The sequence below is a fragment of the Crotalus tigris genome, unplaced genomic scaffold (assembly GCF_016545835.1).
Source record: "Crotalus tigris isolate CLP2741 ecotype Arizona unplaced genomic scaffold, ASM1654583v1 scf7180000017598.18339901613:2243638, whole genome shotgun sequence".
In the NCBI taxonomy this organism is placed as follows: Eukaryota; Metazoa; Chordata; class Lepidosauria; order Squamata; family Viperidae; genus Crotalus; species Crotalus tigris.
This window is the reverse complement of record NW_024096502.1, coordinates 19692-35113: the sequence shown is the minus strand read 5'-3', so window position 1 is coordinate 35113 and position 15422 is coordinate 19692. Positions and strand designations below refer to the sequence as shown.

At 37.4% G+C, this 15422-nt stretch overlaps 1 long non-coding RNA gene across 7 annotated transcripts in view; it reads left to right on the top strand.

The window, feature by feature from the left end:
• The window catches only part of LOC120318429, a 47705-nt gene extending 33558 nt beyond the window's left edge, over nucleotides 1–14147 (top strand). Inside the window, exons 4-8 of one of the 7 annotated variants that reach the window (XR_005559503.1) lie at nucleotides 604–648; nucleotides 6809–6877; nucleotides 7778–7865; nucleotides 12754–12950; nucleotides 13594–14147. This is a non-coding gene — a long non-coding RNA (uncharacterized LOC120318429). Of the gene's footprint in view, nucleotides 1–603; nucleotides 1059–6808; nucleotides 12951–13593 lie in introns of all 7 variants that reach the window. The other 6 variants (XR_005559500.1, XR_005559502.1, XR_005559506.1 and 3 more) reach the window with 6 other exon arrangements.
• Nucleotides 14148–15422: the final 1275 nt, after the last annotated feature.

Genomic DNA, 15422 nt, shown 5'->3' with positions numbered 1-15422 from the left:
ATGGTCAGAAGTCACTTTTTTCAGTGCCATTGTAACTTTGAACAGTCATTAAATGAACTGTTGTAAGTAGAGGACTACCTGTAAAAAGGTTAGAAGAGGCTGGTACTTTGCTTTGCAAGCTCCCAGCATATCTAGTCTAGTCTAGTCTAGTCTAGTCTAGTCTAGTCTATTTAAGTAACTGTAGACACGGTGCAGGCACAAAAGTACCAGCTATTATGTCCATTGATGATGTCATACACACTAAATAATTACTAGCTTTTAGCTTTTTGGTTATTTGCTTGCAGATGTTTCATTACCCAACTAGGTAACATCATCAGTGCAAATCAGTATGGAAATAAACAGCAGCAAGCCCCCCACTCACTTGCATTAATGATGTTATCAACTTGAATAATAAAACATCTGCAAGTAAACAACCGATATTAGACAGCACCAGGAAGTCCATAGTTCAATCCTGAGCTACTCTCTTTTACTAGATTACTACATTCACTTCTACTAGATTACTAGATTTATTTTATATTTTAATATTATTATATTCTTCTTCATTATATTATTGAATGATCTGGGAAATGTTGTTACTGCAGTGAGGTGTTGTTCTATTCACAGATAGACCAAGATTGCAGCGTGCCATTGGGCCCCACTACTCACAAGGTGTGTCCTGACATTCAAATTCATTGGAACAATTGCATAGGGCTTTCTAGTTTCACAAAGTGTGCACCACTATTCTTATGGGCATAAGGTATAAGACAATATCCAAGGACAAGTATCAGGAATTGACAGCTTCTCACCAAAGTAAACATTGGAACCTTCTGGTTATATGAACATAGCAACTGGTGTTTTATTAATCAGAGTTTAGGGTTATCATGTTTTGGGAACCCAGTTCTTGTCCCTGCCTAGTATCTCATTTCAGGATCACGACAGAGAGCTCCCCATACTCTACTTTGGTAAACAATCTCATTCTTTCAGGAACCTATCTGTGCTACAAGTGATGTTATAGACTTGGAGTTTCCAATCCCAAATAAGTTGAACTTGAGGAAAATATTTGGATGAAAGCATGAAAGGTGGGTGGAGTGAAGTAACGGTGCCCTTAAATCAATCTTGATATGAATATATGAGCTTTATATGAACTTTTTACACGTTGGTGTATTTTTTTTGACAACACAAAAATATTTACCTATTGTCTTGCCTTTTTGGGAGGTCTCCAGCTACATATGAACCACCTCTGACACTGTTTGGTTTCATTGCCCAGCCAGTTACTCAGACATTAAACCCCTAACCTGGCTTTTACTTCATCCTCTCTTCTGAGGGTTTCATTTCTTTTTTCTTCAGAATTTTAATTCATTCCCACAAGTCACATAGGGTAGAAAAAGGTGAGGGTCAGGGAGGCATAGGCTTTACCTAGGAGATGAAATAAGCAGCTGGGCAGTTCTTGGAAAAGAACCCACATGTACACAAAATAAATGAGTGCCCAGAATAGAGCTATTTGATTTCTCTCTCCCCCACTATTAATTTATCCCAAAGGAACTGTCTGTCAATGGGATGGATTTGTTTTGTCTCTGATCACCCTTGTCATTGTTATTTATTCTTTCTTGGGCTCTTTCTGAGCTGGACCAGGAAGGAGTCTTCCTTCTTCCTCTTTCTCAACAGATCCTCATCTTCTTCCTCCATCAATAAGACAAAAGCAAACAGCATTTAACAAATTGGGCATTTCCCTTTCCCTTTTGCTCTCATTTCCCTTTGTTTGGGTGTGTGTTTTTGACTCTGAAGTCCAGCTTTTCTTACACAGATCCTTCTTTTGAGACAGTCAGCTGCAAAGCTATCTCAAGACATGTTAGTGTTAGACCTAAGAAATGACCACATTTCAGCTGGAAACAACAAAACACTTTAAGATGGATCACCCCAGTTGTTGTGCCCACTATAAGAGAAATATAATTAGAAGGGAGAAAAAGTGTGGAGAGTAATGGGACCAGATCCAATCCATTCCACCTTCCCCATAAGCTGATGTGTTAAATGCTTAAAAAGCAGTTTTCCCCAGTCTGGTGCTCACCAATTATGTTAAGCTGCAGTTCCATCAACCAAACCTAGCCAGAATGGTCAGCTAGAAGAATCCAAGTTGGGAAAGCTTCTGTAATGCTTGGTGTGGGCAACAGATACTTAAATCTCAGAGTGAGTGGGTAGCAGAAGGAATGGACTCTTTGCTCCTCAAGCATTTCTCCCTCAAATTTCTTCACTCCAATTACTTTTATCTTTATGAGAATTTACTTCTGGTCATGATACACTACTAGAAATAAAAATACCTGGGAAGGAAAGGAATAAATTGGGGAAGTAGAAAGTATACCCTCTTGCTACATAAGACAAAGGCCTGTCATTCTTATGTCTCAGTGACATTTAGTCAATCTATTAGAATTGATTTGCAGGCTTTTCAGTCAATCTGGGAATAAATTGCTTCAAATAAAAAATAGATTTTGCAGAAGAACATGTATTGGAAAAGCAGAAATCACATGCCTGGAATATTAATTGATTCATCTGGAATTTCTTTGATTCCCTATTCCTGATCTGTTTCCCATGCCTCAAGAAAGAGACAATGTTGGACCAGAAAAATACCTCAACACTAGTATAGATGCACATTTGGAAGTCAAATGGCACAATGGCAAAAACCCTTTTCTTTCAAGAGGAAGCCATCCAGAGAGATTCAGTTGTATATACATTAATGATCCAGCATATCCCTATGAGAAGGAGGAATCTTTTCCTTTCTTTTATCAATGCTTGAGAAACAACATCTCTCTGAATTTCAGTCCAGAGCTCAACTACCTGAAATCCAACATAAGCAAGTCATTTGTGACCATGCTGAGACTTTTCCAGAACCACAGTAATTTTCATTCTGATGCTAATTGAAAGGAACAGTTAAGAAGTTAATAACAGGAAAGTTCTTAGATATTTTCCTTCATACTTCCAAATCATTTGGGAAAGATAACAGCCATCCAATTAACCACTGAACCTCTTTTGACACTTGCTTGAACCTGATGGCTTATCAAGAGGAGTATTTTGATCCCATGTTGGTCTGCACTCACCTCATCTCAGATCTTTGAATAATCACTCTTGTCCAAGGACACTTCACCTCATCAACTTGGGGAAATATTTTGCAAGGGCTGGAATTCAGACTAACTTGTCTTTTTGAACACTGGTCTTTCAAGACCATAAAACTTCCAACCAGCTGTTTAAATGAAGAGTTTCTGCTTTTGTTAAGCAGAAATCTCTTGTGACACAGCCACCAAACCTCAGGGAATAAGAAAGGGGTCACTTAAGATTAGAATTTTTTAATGGGACATATATTTATTCAAGTATTATACTAGGGCTGAAGAAATTGCAATTCTAACCTTTTAATTAGAGAACTAGATTGAAGCCTTTGATTATGACTTATTATTTATTTACTAAATTATATTATAGCTTTACAGCTTGTTTTTATTTCAGGAACTTAAAACACCAAGAAATCCCCATAGACACAATTCTGTGAGATTGATTGGATTAAGAGACAGTTACTGTCCCAAGTCATCAAGTTGAGGGGAGGTGTATAAGCCTGAATCTTTTATTCTTAATCCAACAGTTTGAGATAAATAAGATACTAAACCAAGGTTTTGATGAACAGCTGTTTGTGATACAGATTTGTCTAAATATCATAGTCAGAAGTCCTGCCATTTGTTCCTTGATAAACAAAATGAGAGAATATCAGGCATTTAAAATCCCCCTTGTCTTTACACAAGATAACACTCCTTTCAGACTTATAAACTTCAAATGTCTGAGTAAACTATTTCAAATTCTCTGAATCCATAATATGCACTACTGGACATGGTACTTGAAATAGGGTCTGACTATTGTGGACTATATTAGGAATGGTATTTCTTGAGATTTAGGAACTACATTTTGATTGAAATACAGTATTGTTTTGCAGTCATATCACACTGTTCTTTAACCACTTAATAATCACAGTATACATACCAGTGATGATATACAAAGGAAAAGCAATACTTTTTATATTTTGCTCAGGACGTTATAAATCTTCCCAATTCCAATACTGGTAGTCCTCAAGAACCATTCATTTAGTGACTGTTTGAAGTTACAATGGCACTGAAAAAAGTGACTTGTGATCGGTTATCACACTTATGACTGTTGTAGCATCCCCATGGTCACATGATCAAAATTCAGGTTCTTGGCAACTGCCTTGTATTAATGACAGTTGCTGTATCCCGGGATCATGTGATCATCGTTTATAACCTTCTCGGCTGGCTTCCAACAATTATTTACTGTAGGTAACTGTGATGAAGCCAATTATGTAGAAAGATAATAGACTGTCCTTCACTGGAAATCTTCCAAGCAAGGGCAGCCACCACTTGAGATACTTTGATGTTGGTTTAATTACTTTACAAACACAACATTTTCTAGCAAAGATGAGTGTGATTTTAAGCCATCTTTTAACCATTGCATACCAAAGATAATAAGTACATCAACTATTTCCAGATTGCTACCATCTTCATACTAAGAAACAAATATGATCATCCTATTCATGAACCAGAATAAGTTATGTTGCTTTTTTTAATGATTTAGAGAAGACCTCAAGCTATTTTTGTATAACAAGCTACTGAATAGCAACTGAAGCACGCACATGCAAGTGAGATTATTATCTTCAGGCCTTTTTCTAAGAGGCATCAGTTGCCCACTGCTAAAACCAGGATTTTGGATTAGTCTAGCAGACTTCTTGCTTGCTTAATTAAAATTAAAATTAATTTTAGGGCAGCATCATTAATGGCTCTCAGTTAAAGGCCATGAAGTATAATATGTGGGGTACCTTCTTCTTATAGCATCTCAATTTTCCCTTCTATTTGCAAGTCCCAAGCTTTACCATTATTTTGATTCGTTGCTGCCATAAGACATTTGATGCACACAAGAACAGATTTCTATCCATCACAGACCTTGAAGAAGTTCAGAGAGGCCCAGCAATTCAGAATGAGAAACATTCCTTCCCAAGAACTCCTCTGGAATGGAAAGGGGAGAAGGAGGTAGAGATAAGGACACTGCTAATTTGTCTTTTTTAATTGGCTTGGAATACTTGAATGAAAGCTGTTTTGTTATCCTTGGCTGAGCCTTGGCTGGCTTCCAACATCTCGAGCTGTGCCAGAGGCTTCTGAAGTGTGAGCCTCTGATAAATACTCTATTATGATTGACTCCATTTCATGTCATTTGGATGGAGTCTAGGGGAAACTGCAGGATTTATTATTACCATATTTTTATTTTGGGATTGGAGTTGGATTTGTGGTAGCCAATTCAAATGAAAGCTATTGAAACCTTTTTGTTTCATTTGTAAAAAAGACCAGTAGTTTTTTTTTTTTGTATTCTAACCTCAGTGGTTGAATGTATCTGTTCACGTGCAAAATATTCCCCATAGAACATATCCAGATTTAAGTTATATACATATTTTAAATAAATAAAATAAAATAAAAGAAATCTGGGACACTTCACATCCTCTTCACAACCTGTTTTCCTTGTTACTTTCTGGGAGGAGGCTTCGTGGTATCCGTAGCAGAACATCCAGATTCAGCCATAGTTTTATCCCATACAGCATTAACCTTGTGAACTCTCAAGCTTCCTCCTTCCGTTATATATTAAAGATGGACAGTATTTAATATTTATTTGCTACATATATATATAGGGATGTGGGTCTGTACATATGTTGTTCATAGTATGTTTAGGTGTGTGTCATGTATGTGTTTCACTTTTGAGAGCGGGCAACTAAATTTCATTTTTGATGTGTGCCATTGTGCCCACAGTAAAAAAAAATGACAATAAAGGTTATCTTATCTTATCTTATCTTATCTTATCTTATCTTATCTTATCTTAAATATAAGAAGTTGGATTAATGAGAGGTCAAGCTAGGTATAGTATCTTGCTTCTCCTAGTGAGCAATGTCATGGTTCCACATCGAGTTTGGAAGCTGCAACTCTCTTTGCATAATTCTCCAGCAATCTCCTACTGATTAAGTAAGTAGGAAGACTATTTCCAATAATGAGGATCCAGTTAATTGTCAAAGTTATATTCTCATTCTTGAATACTGTCTTCTATTTATTTTTAAAACAACTTTTCCTAATTTTATGTTCTGATATACTAAGCTCTGATTCCTATCTTCCCAAACCAGCATGGCTGATAAAAGTGGCAATATGGCAATACATTTCAAAAATATACTCTGTTTTAGGAAGGTACAGTGCTTTTATTAGAATCACAAAATTGTTGTTACTTGGCTACTTGCTATTTAGATGTATAATTAATCCATAATTATAGTAAAAAGTTTTGGTTGTAAGGTCATCCTGATTCACCCTTTAGAGTGCCTACATACATGCTGATTAGAAAATATGAGTTATCATGCTTAAAGAGAAAAACAAGCCAACAAAATAAGCTGTGATGCATGCTACATTGCTTGTGAAAAATAATTACTTTAATTTCCTGTGCTCCTCTTTGGAGCTACAATGCCAGTATCAATGCACCATCCTCAGGTTGCCTGTCTGTACAATGATAGAATACTCCCCTTCTCTTGCCATCCATCCAAACCTTTGTTTGACCATCTTTAAGAAGTCCCATTACATTTTCTATGCAAGCTGGCTTTAGTAGGGCGTAGCATGGGATGGAGTCATAATTAATCTGATTAAAATTTTTAAGGTTTAAAACAAACATGTATATAGTTGTTTCTTGCTACGTTTTAACTTAAATTGAATTTCATTTGGGGATTTGAAATCTATTGTTTCTCCTTGTTTATTTCTACCAGAATACAGCCCTAGAAAAAGTTTCTGGCACAGATTATGAGTGGGAGAAGATGACAAAGAAGAAAAATAAGGTATAAGAATAGGTTATTATTGCCAAATAAGGAATTTGCATCTCAGTAAGCCAAGCAGAGCAGTAACTCACTTTTTCTGGAAAAAGTAAGCTTTGATTCACAACTGGAAATAAATTCTTTTCTAGAAGACACGAACATTTTTTAAAAAAAAATTGATATGAAAACTTGTAATGTGAACTGCATTATTTTTTATGAACTGGAATGAAAAACATTTTCTGTTTTAGAGTGAGATAAAATGTTACAGGTGTTAATTAGATACCTCCTATGTAAGCAGTGCTAATTAGATACCTCCTATGTAAACAGTGCTTTTATGCAGTCCATATTTTGTCTGATCATCAGAATACCATCCCCACCTCCTCTCCTGCCTATAAAATCATCTTTATCCATCCATACCTAAGCGTATATGTGTATATACATACATATATATATACACATAGATATTACTGGAATACATTGTGCATTAGTGCATTTAGCAAAAGTAGCAAATTATAAGTGATATACTGCCCCAATCCTCCCTAACCATGCACCTGTATCTTTGGTTGTCCGACATAACTGATAAGAAGTACTGGGGCATGAGTGCCAATGGCAAGTCTGTTTTTTTTTCTAGGAAACCCATTTTCCATTCAAAGTAAATTTCTAGGAAGCTATTCTTCAAAATCCTTAAAAGGCATCTATCGTAATGTCTTGCAACATGTGCATGAATTTCATGGATTAATTGAAGAACGAATTAAAAGGCAGACAGTTAATCCATTTCGCTCCCCCCCCTTTTTTTGAAGTGATTTGACAGCCATAGTCATTTTCTGCAAGAATCTGACACTGTTTACATGCTATTTGAACTGATCACCAGGCTTTCTATCCTAAACCCAGCAAGATGTTTGATCTTTTTTTTTCTTTTTGTAGAAACATGAAGCTTACAGAAAAAAAAAAAAAATCCTGTCCCTCTGAAAGACAAAAAAGAGAAGAGGTCTGAAATTTGCTGTTCACTGAGGTACTTTGCTACAGTAGATAAGGATAAAAATGTGTTGAAGACCCGCGCCAGGTATCAATGATAGTATTTTTTTTCTTAACGTTATCTGGACCAAAATGGTTAAAAAGTATTGGTTGCTAATGCAGCTCTTGTCATTATTCTGGAATATTGTTTATATTTCAGAGATGTGGATAAAGTCTTCTGTCACTTCTGGCACCACTATACCTCCTGGGAGATTATGGGGAACTGTGGCTGACACTGGCCAAGTTAGCTTTGATGGACATTGTAGAGAGGCATGGTTCCTGTCAAGAGGAAGGTCATGTGGGGAAGAGAGAAGATCTCAAAAGGGTATTTAGGGTATTTTTAGAAAACTTCTAGAGGGACTCTTCAGTTCTGAGACAGCTTTGCAAGAGGGATTCTTAAGGCTGACTCCCTCAAAGTACAATGGCAAGTCAGAACAATACAACACGATACACAAAAAATGAAATCTATATCATTATGTTTCTGGGTTTCTTTTTTCTTACTCATTTACAAATGGTCATTTACTGATAATAGTCCAGATAAGCTACAAAAAGAAGGGAGAAAAAGACATATTCATGCCAGGTATAATTAAGCTGTAACCAAGTTATAGTGGTCATGGCAACAAATTTGTTTGTGAGTAATCATTCCATCCAATCATTCCATCATATGTATGTATTTATGTACATATGTGTATTCCTGTAAATGTACAAACTGTTTTTCACTATGAATTCCAAAGAAGCAGTACAAAATAGGATAAAAGGGCAACACTGTTAAAATGATTAAGCCACAACATTGCAACATCTTAAGATCAAGATAACAAAAAGAGATAACATGAGACTCAGCAGCATAGATCCAGTTGGATAAACAATTAAATTTTCAGCAGGAACTAAAGTTTTCTAAGACTTGGCATCATTTGCAGTTGGACTGGGAGGGAATTCCATTTTCAGGACAGTGAGCACTGGCCAAGTTTCAGTGGCGCCATCAAGATTGCAACTGCATTTTAATGATGGGTCTGATATTCAAGATAAAAAAATATTCAGATTAATTAGGTATCCAAGTTCTAAGCCACAGAGAGCTTTATATCAATAGAAGTACTTTGAACATAGATCAGTAACAAATTAGTGGCAGAGACAGCTACTTATGTCCTCAGAAACTAGATAGAGCCTCCACATATATACAGAAGCATATCCAGCTGTATACCAGAAGCTTTTAACATGATTTGAGAAAGAAAAATAATGCTGATTTTATTACAGTTGGGAGGATTGTAATCTCTGAAGGTGTTGGCCAGTTTAAAACGCATGAACTTCAGCTCCCAGAATTCCCCATCTAGAGTTGAAGTTGAATTCTGGAAGTTAAAATCCAAACATCTTAAATTTGCCAAGACCAAGACTAAAAAAAACCAAAACCTTGAATAAATCTACTGGATGATTTTTATGAACACTGTAGTCCAGCGTTTTTATAAGTTAAAATCTGGCTGCAGCCTTTGTTAGTACAAAGCAAATGTATATCAGATCATAATCTGATATCCTCTAGAACTTATTTTTATTTTGCTTTCAGATTCCAGCAGTTTACAGACCGTGGTGCTATTAAATCATCAGAGATAGTGAGCAATGCTGTTCCTGCATAGAGCAACATTTAAACCTTTTGATCTTAAACATTTATACTTATAGAGAAGTCTTTATATTCAACTCTTTGTTTAGTTTCATTTTTTTTAAATGTGAGAAGAAACAAATTTGAGATGAGCCCAACTGCAGTCTGAAATGATAGAGCTCTGCAAAGGCAGCATCTTGCCAGCCATGTGATAGGCTGTGAGAGATCATGCAGGCTCAATAATGGAAATTACTTCACACATTTTTAAAAATGACACCGCCAGCTCCTGGAATGTTTTCTGGACTTCCCAGTCTAACTTACGGTTTTAAGATTTCCTGATGGTCTCTCATTCTAGGACTAAAGCTGAACTCGCTTAGTGTTCCTTATGGTCAACCAAGCTTGGCCAGATGCTGCCACCTGTTGGAACTCAGATTAAATGTAAACCTCAAGATACAACCCACATCACATAGGTTTTTCACCAGTGGGCCTGATTGTAGGTGAAAGGTGGGGAGGTATGTTTTGAAATCTTTTTAGTGCCAGGCAAAGATTTTTTGAAAAACAATCTCATGGATTAATCCTTTTTAAAAACATGTAAGTCCTTCTAATTTTTTTACTGTGAATTTTAAGCTTGTTTTCCATTTTCTAGTTACATAAGGTTTGAAGTGCTTCCTGTATGCTACCTAGGTAACTTTTAGTTAATGTTGGATGTTTTGAAAAAAGCATGCAAATACATTTTTTTAAAAAAATCTCTGTCTACTCTAACATGAGAATAACAGGAGTGGAAAGCTTTCACTCAATTTTTTGTAAATGCCCCTTCCCCATGAAGTGCTGCTCCTGTCACCAGCAAGACAAATTGGAACCTGCCCCTTCACGGATCAGAAACAAATGGCCACACTCTTGACAGGATGTAGTAATAAGGAGATTAATTCACCTCACAAGTGGCTTCTGAGGGGAAATCCTTAACTCAATCGGAGGAAACCCATGGCCAGCAAAATTCTGCCTAGTTTTCTTCTGCTTCAGCCAAGCTCAGCATTTTGCTGACACAAATGATATTTTTTTCAGTAATCTCCAAATGTTTATTATTCAAGCAGAGAATTTTTTTGTTGGAATTAAATTAAAGGTAAATCTACCATCATATTTCTCCACTCTTGCCACTTCAGCCAACTGAAGTTACCATTTATGTGGTAACAGATCACTTGGCATTGCTTCACCTGCATGTTTTCCCTACCTTTTATATTCATTCATTCATTCATTCATTCACATTAATAGATTCCTTTGGGCTGTTCATTTTATTAAGGTACTTATATTTATGCAGTATATGTTCATCTGTACATACTTCCTGTGAGGTTTGATTTGTAGGTTTTTCTATAGTTCATCAAAACCTGCAAAAGATAGAAGATTGATGGTAACAATCCATATAACCCTTTCTTCACTTGCATTTTCAACAGTGGGTGCAGACCAGATAAATATATGTATTAAGTATTATCTTAGTGTGCCATTTCACTTTTATAAGCCCCTTCACCTTTTAAAAAAACTATGAAATTCATTGTCACAAGATGTGTTGACAGTTTAAAAGTTTTTAAATTATTTTTACCATTAGTTCATAATATATTAGGCTATAGTTGGGGGTCCGGGTGGGCAACATGCATCTGGATATATTTGCCACACCATTGTTTCTGTGTCCAGCTTTTGGGCTTTCTGGGGACATTACTTGGCCACTGAAGAAAAGAAGATTAGGGACTAGATAAATCTTTGTCTTAATCCAGCTGAGCTCTTAGAAAGTTTTGATGTTTAATGAGTTGCTGCTGCTCCCTGATAGCAATGAAGGCAACATGCAACAAGTCAGTTCATTATTGTGTAGAAGATTTTAGCACTGTATGTTCTAGGTAAGTAGTAGTATTACCATTAGTACACCCAGATTTATAGAGTTGGAAAAGAACTTGGAATTACTCTAGTCCCCCTCCTCCAATGGATGTAGAAAGCAGGTCGTAAATGCAACCCTAATAACTAACTGGCATTTGCCAGAAATGGTATAACTATTATCATTAAAGATCACACGGTCGATTTTTGCACAGCATTCAATACTAAAATGTTTTGCATAATGTATAGCCTACAATGTCCAATCATTGGTTCTTGTTCTGCCCTCTGAGACATCTGTTCCACCTTCAACAGCATAAATCCAGTCAGCTATTTCACATGCTCCTCATCAGTGTTGGTTTCCAGGCAATAACTCAGCAGTTCAGTACATGCTATAGGGACAAAAGAGCACAGGTTCAGTCCCTCCTGTAGAAATCCAGGCAGCGACTGCCAGTCTGTTTCAGCAAATCTGGCCTGGAATATTCTAACTCAGTACAAAGCAGTAAATCTGTCACCAACTGTCAGCTGATTCTGCTAGAGTCTTAAGACATAGCTGGCTATTGATTTTGTTCATCAGTGGATTGAGGTTCATTCACCAATGGCTGCATATGCATGCATCAGTATGGATTTAATTTCCCAGCTGTTCTATTTGCCTTTGTAATCAAGATTTGTAACATGCCTTTCATTGACAGCAAGACTCCATGGCCTCCCCCTCTCTCCCATGTAAGGAGTCGAGGCTTCTTAGCTGGGGCTGGTTGATGCAGGTTACTGCTCTCCCTTCTTTATTTCAACATCCCCCCCCCCCAACTGCTGGGTACAGGACAGTCCTGCCAGAAGAGAAGGGCAGACATGGGAATTGGATGCAGCTGTTCTTTGTTGTTACCTTGAGCTTCAGAGAACTTTCTTTCTCTTTCATGATTTAGATGTGCTCAGCTTGTTTTCTCCCCAAAGCACACGGGAGTTGTCCAAGAACTGGAGGAGGATTGCTGAAGGGAGGGAGGCTTCTGGGATGCTAAGGCACACAGATGGCCAGATCCCATGGCCTTCACCTTGCCTCGCAGCCGAAAATGCAGGGAGGGTGGCCTTCCAGATTTAGTTGGGCCTGTCCAGGTTGTAAAACAAAAACAACCTGCTTAGCTTCTGCTGATGCTAATCAGCCTAGCAACCTTGTAAAAGACAACTTTGCACAGCTGCCTGTGTTCTCCAAACCTACAAACAGTGAATGATATAGCTACACTGGAGGCCCAGCTTTGTTATTCCGCTCCATACTTCCTCAATCTGATGTGCATGGTCAGGCTGACCCGGAGTTCTGGGAATTGAAGCTCCAAAAGGTCCAGAGGGCCCCAGCATGGGGAAGGCCATTCTCTACATGTTCTAGAGGAAGCAACAAATTGCCAGCCTCTCCACAGACCCTTATTTGACTTTCTTCTCTATTCTTCAGGCTAACAATGTACAGCAGTGACTATTAGCACAAAAAAGAAAGAAAGAAAGAAAGAAAGAAAGAAAGAAAGAAAGAAAGAAAGAAAGAAAGAAAGAAAGAAAGAAAGAAAGAAAGCACTTGATTATGGAGAATTCTTATAGATGACAATATTTCTATTCAATTGATGACAACTGTACTGGATATTCTGGATGGAAAAAGTATGGCTCCCAATAATCTTTTTGCTATTTCCCCAAGTGACTGAAGGCACATGTTACTTTTTGGGGGGTGGGATGGGGAGGAGGGAATGGATATGGGAGATTTGTAGGGGGAGGGGCTACAGGGCAAAAAAGTTGCCTTATGTTTTGCAGAAATATAAGGCACTATTCTATCTCAAAGAATGCTGGAAAAAAACCTTAAAAATTAGAACCTTGGCCCACTATTTTTTAGATTCTAGTCCTTGGCATGCCATACAGGACCAGGTGCAGGCTTTAAACTGCTGAAGGTTGTGGCCTTACACTTTTCAGTTTAGCACAAGAATATGCAGAATCTGAGCCACAGACCCTTATATTGCTATTAGTTAGATTCTCTCTTAGAAAGTTGATGAAGCTGGATGCAGTGAAGGCCCAAAAGAAATAGGAAGTGCAGGATATTGGTGAGGGAGGAAGTAATCAATTACAAGATGAAACCCCAGTCACATCAAGGAGAGGGCAGTTTATACAAACTGCCACCAGAGTATGAAAAATCAGAGCATAACTGGCCTTGGATATAGCTTCTGCTGAAGTCCATTGTCTCTAGAAATGGGTAGTACATATGCAGGGTTTTACCTCCAAGTGACCTCTTCATCCTCTGCTTTATCCACAGGGAAGCAAATCCTGTGATGGCATTGAGGACCAAATTGCATGCAGTCTGAAGGACACAAGAAAGAGAAATGAATGTAAAATATTAGTTGGTTGTGAGGGTTGAAAAGATAGAAACAAAAGGGAATATGACAACGGGGGGGGGGGGCAGTAGAAAATCTGGTGCTTTCCACATCTTGGAGACTACTGTTTTCTTAAGTTCTAAGTAAAGGATCCAGTGAGAAGATCTTATATAATTTTTCATCTGAAAATATCTGGAAGATAATAGGTTGCATTTCTTGTAAACATGTTTGTAATAAAGTCATTGGGCATTTACTTGTTCTTGGGAAGAGATATGAAAATATTAATGTCATTCTTGAAATTCTACGGCAGGTGTCATGAATATTTGGGCCTTCATTTATTGCTGAACTACATTTCCCAGCAATCTCAGCCAATGTGAACGAGAATGAGCTATGCTTGGAATTTAGCATTATCTAGAATCATATATCCCCAGCTCCTATCCCAGAGCCTTGAAATGTGATGTCTTCATAGCCAAATACAATCAAATTATTAAACAATTCTGAAATTACAAGAGCCATGGTGGCACAGTGGTTAGAATGCAGTACTGCAAGCTACTTCTGCTGACTGCCGATTGCCAGCAGTTTGGCAATTCGATTCTTGACAGCTCAAGGTTGACTCACCCTTCCATCCTTCTAAGGTTGGTAAAATGAGGCCCAGATTGTTGGGGGCAATATGCTGACCCTGTAAACCGCTTAGAGGGGGCTGTAAAGCACTATGAAATGGTATATGTCTAAGTGCTATTGCTATTGCTATATGTCTCCTTTTCAAATGGGAAATTTATTAATGCACTCCACCAATACATAAACCAATTAGCTTATGACATAAAAATGGAACTCAACACATACACATGCAGGGTCTGTGACAATGTGATTGGTTTAAAAAGTGTGGCTGAAAAGCATTGTAATTCTATCTTCAAAACTCATTATAATATACCCAAAATGGTTAGTATACTTCCAGGAATATCGCCAAGGATATTTTTTCTGGTCCTTGATTTTTCACACACACATACACACACACACACACGACCAAAAGAACAAAATTTTGCTCAAAATAAAGCATCAAACTTTGTCCACAAGGAGTAATGAAGTTCACTCTATCTATTGATAGAGCCAGTTCACAAGCTATTACAGTTATGGATGCTACATCAGTATGGGTAAATGTCTCTTGCACCATTTCTTACTTCTGTATTGGAAAGTTTAAACATAAGCAAGACAGGAAGAAAATTGACTCGCTTGTGCTGTGGTGCTGGAGAAGGCTCCAACGTATTCCTTGGACAACTAAGGTGACCATCAAGCAAGTACTGGAGCTCATAACACCAGACATGTCACTGGAAGGAAAAATCTCAAAACTGCTTCTCACTTACTTTGACCATGTCATGTGGTGCAATTCATGGAGAAAGCACATATGTTGGGAAGAATTAGTAGTAAAAGGGAATCAGGCTGCCAAAGAACATGATGGCTGGATACAATCAAAGCTGACACCAGCCAGAGCATAGAGAAATATCAAAGAAGCAGTGCAAGATAGGAAGATATGGAGAGACCTGGCCCAAAGAATCACCAAAAGTTGGACACAACTAAATGGATAACATCAACATCATCATTATGAAGTTAACAAACAGCTTCTTTTAAACATTCAGAGGTGTTCAATAAACAGAAAAAAAAACTCTAGTTAGATAAATCTCAAAATTGTAAGAAACACAATAAGTATCCTTATTCACTCTAATAACACTATGTATAATGTCCTATTTAAAATACCATTAATGTGGATTTGTTC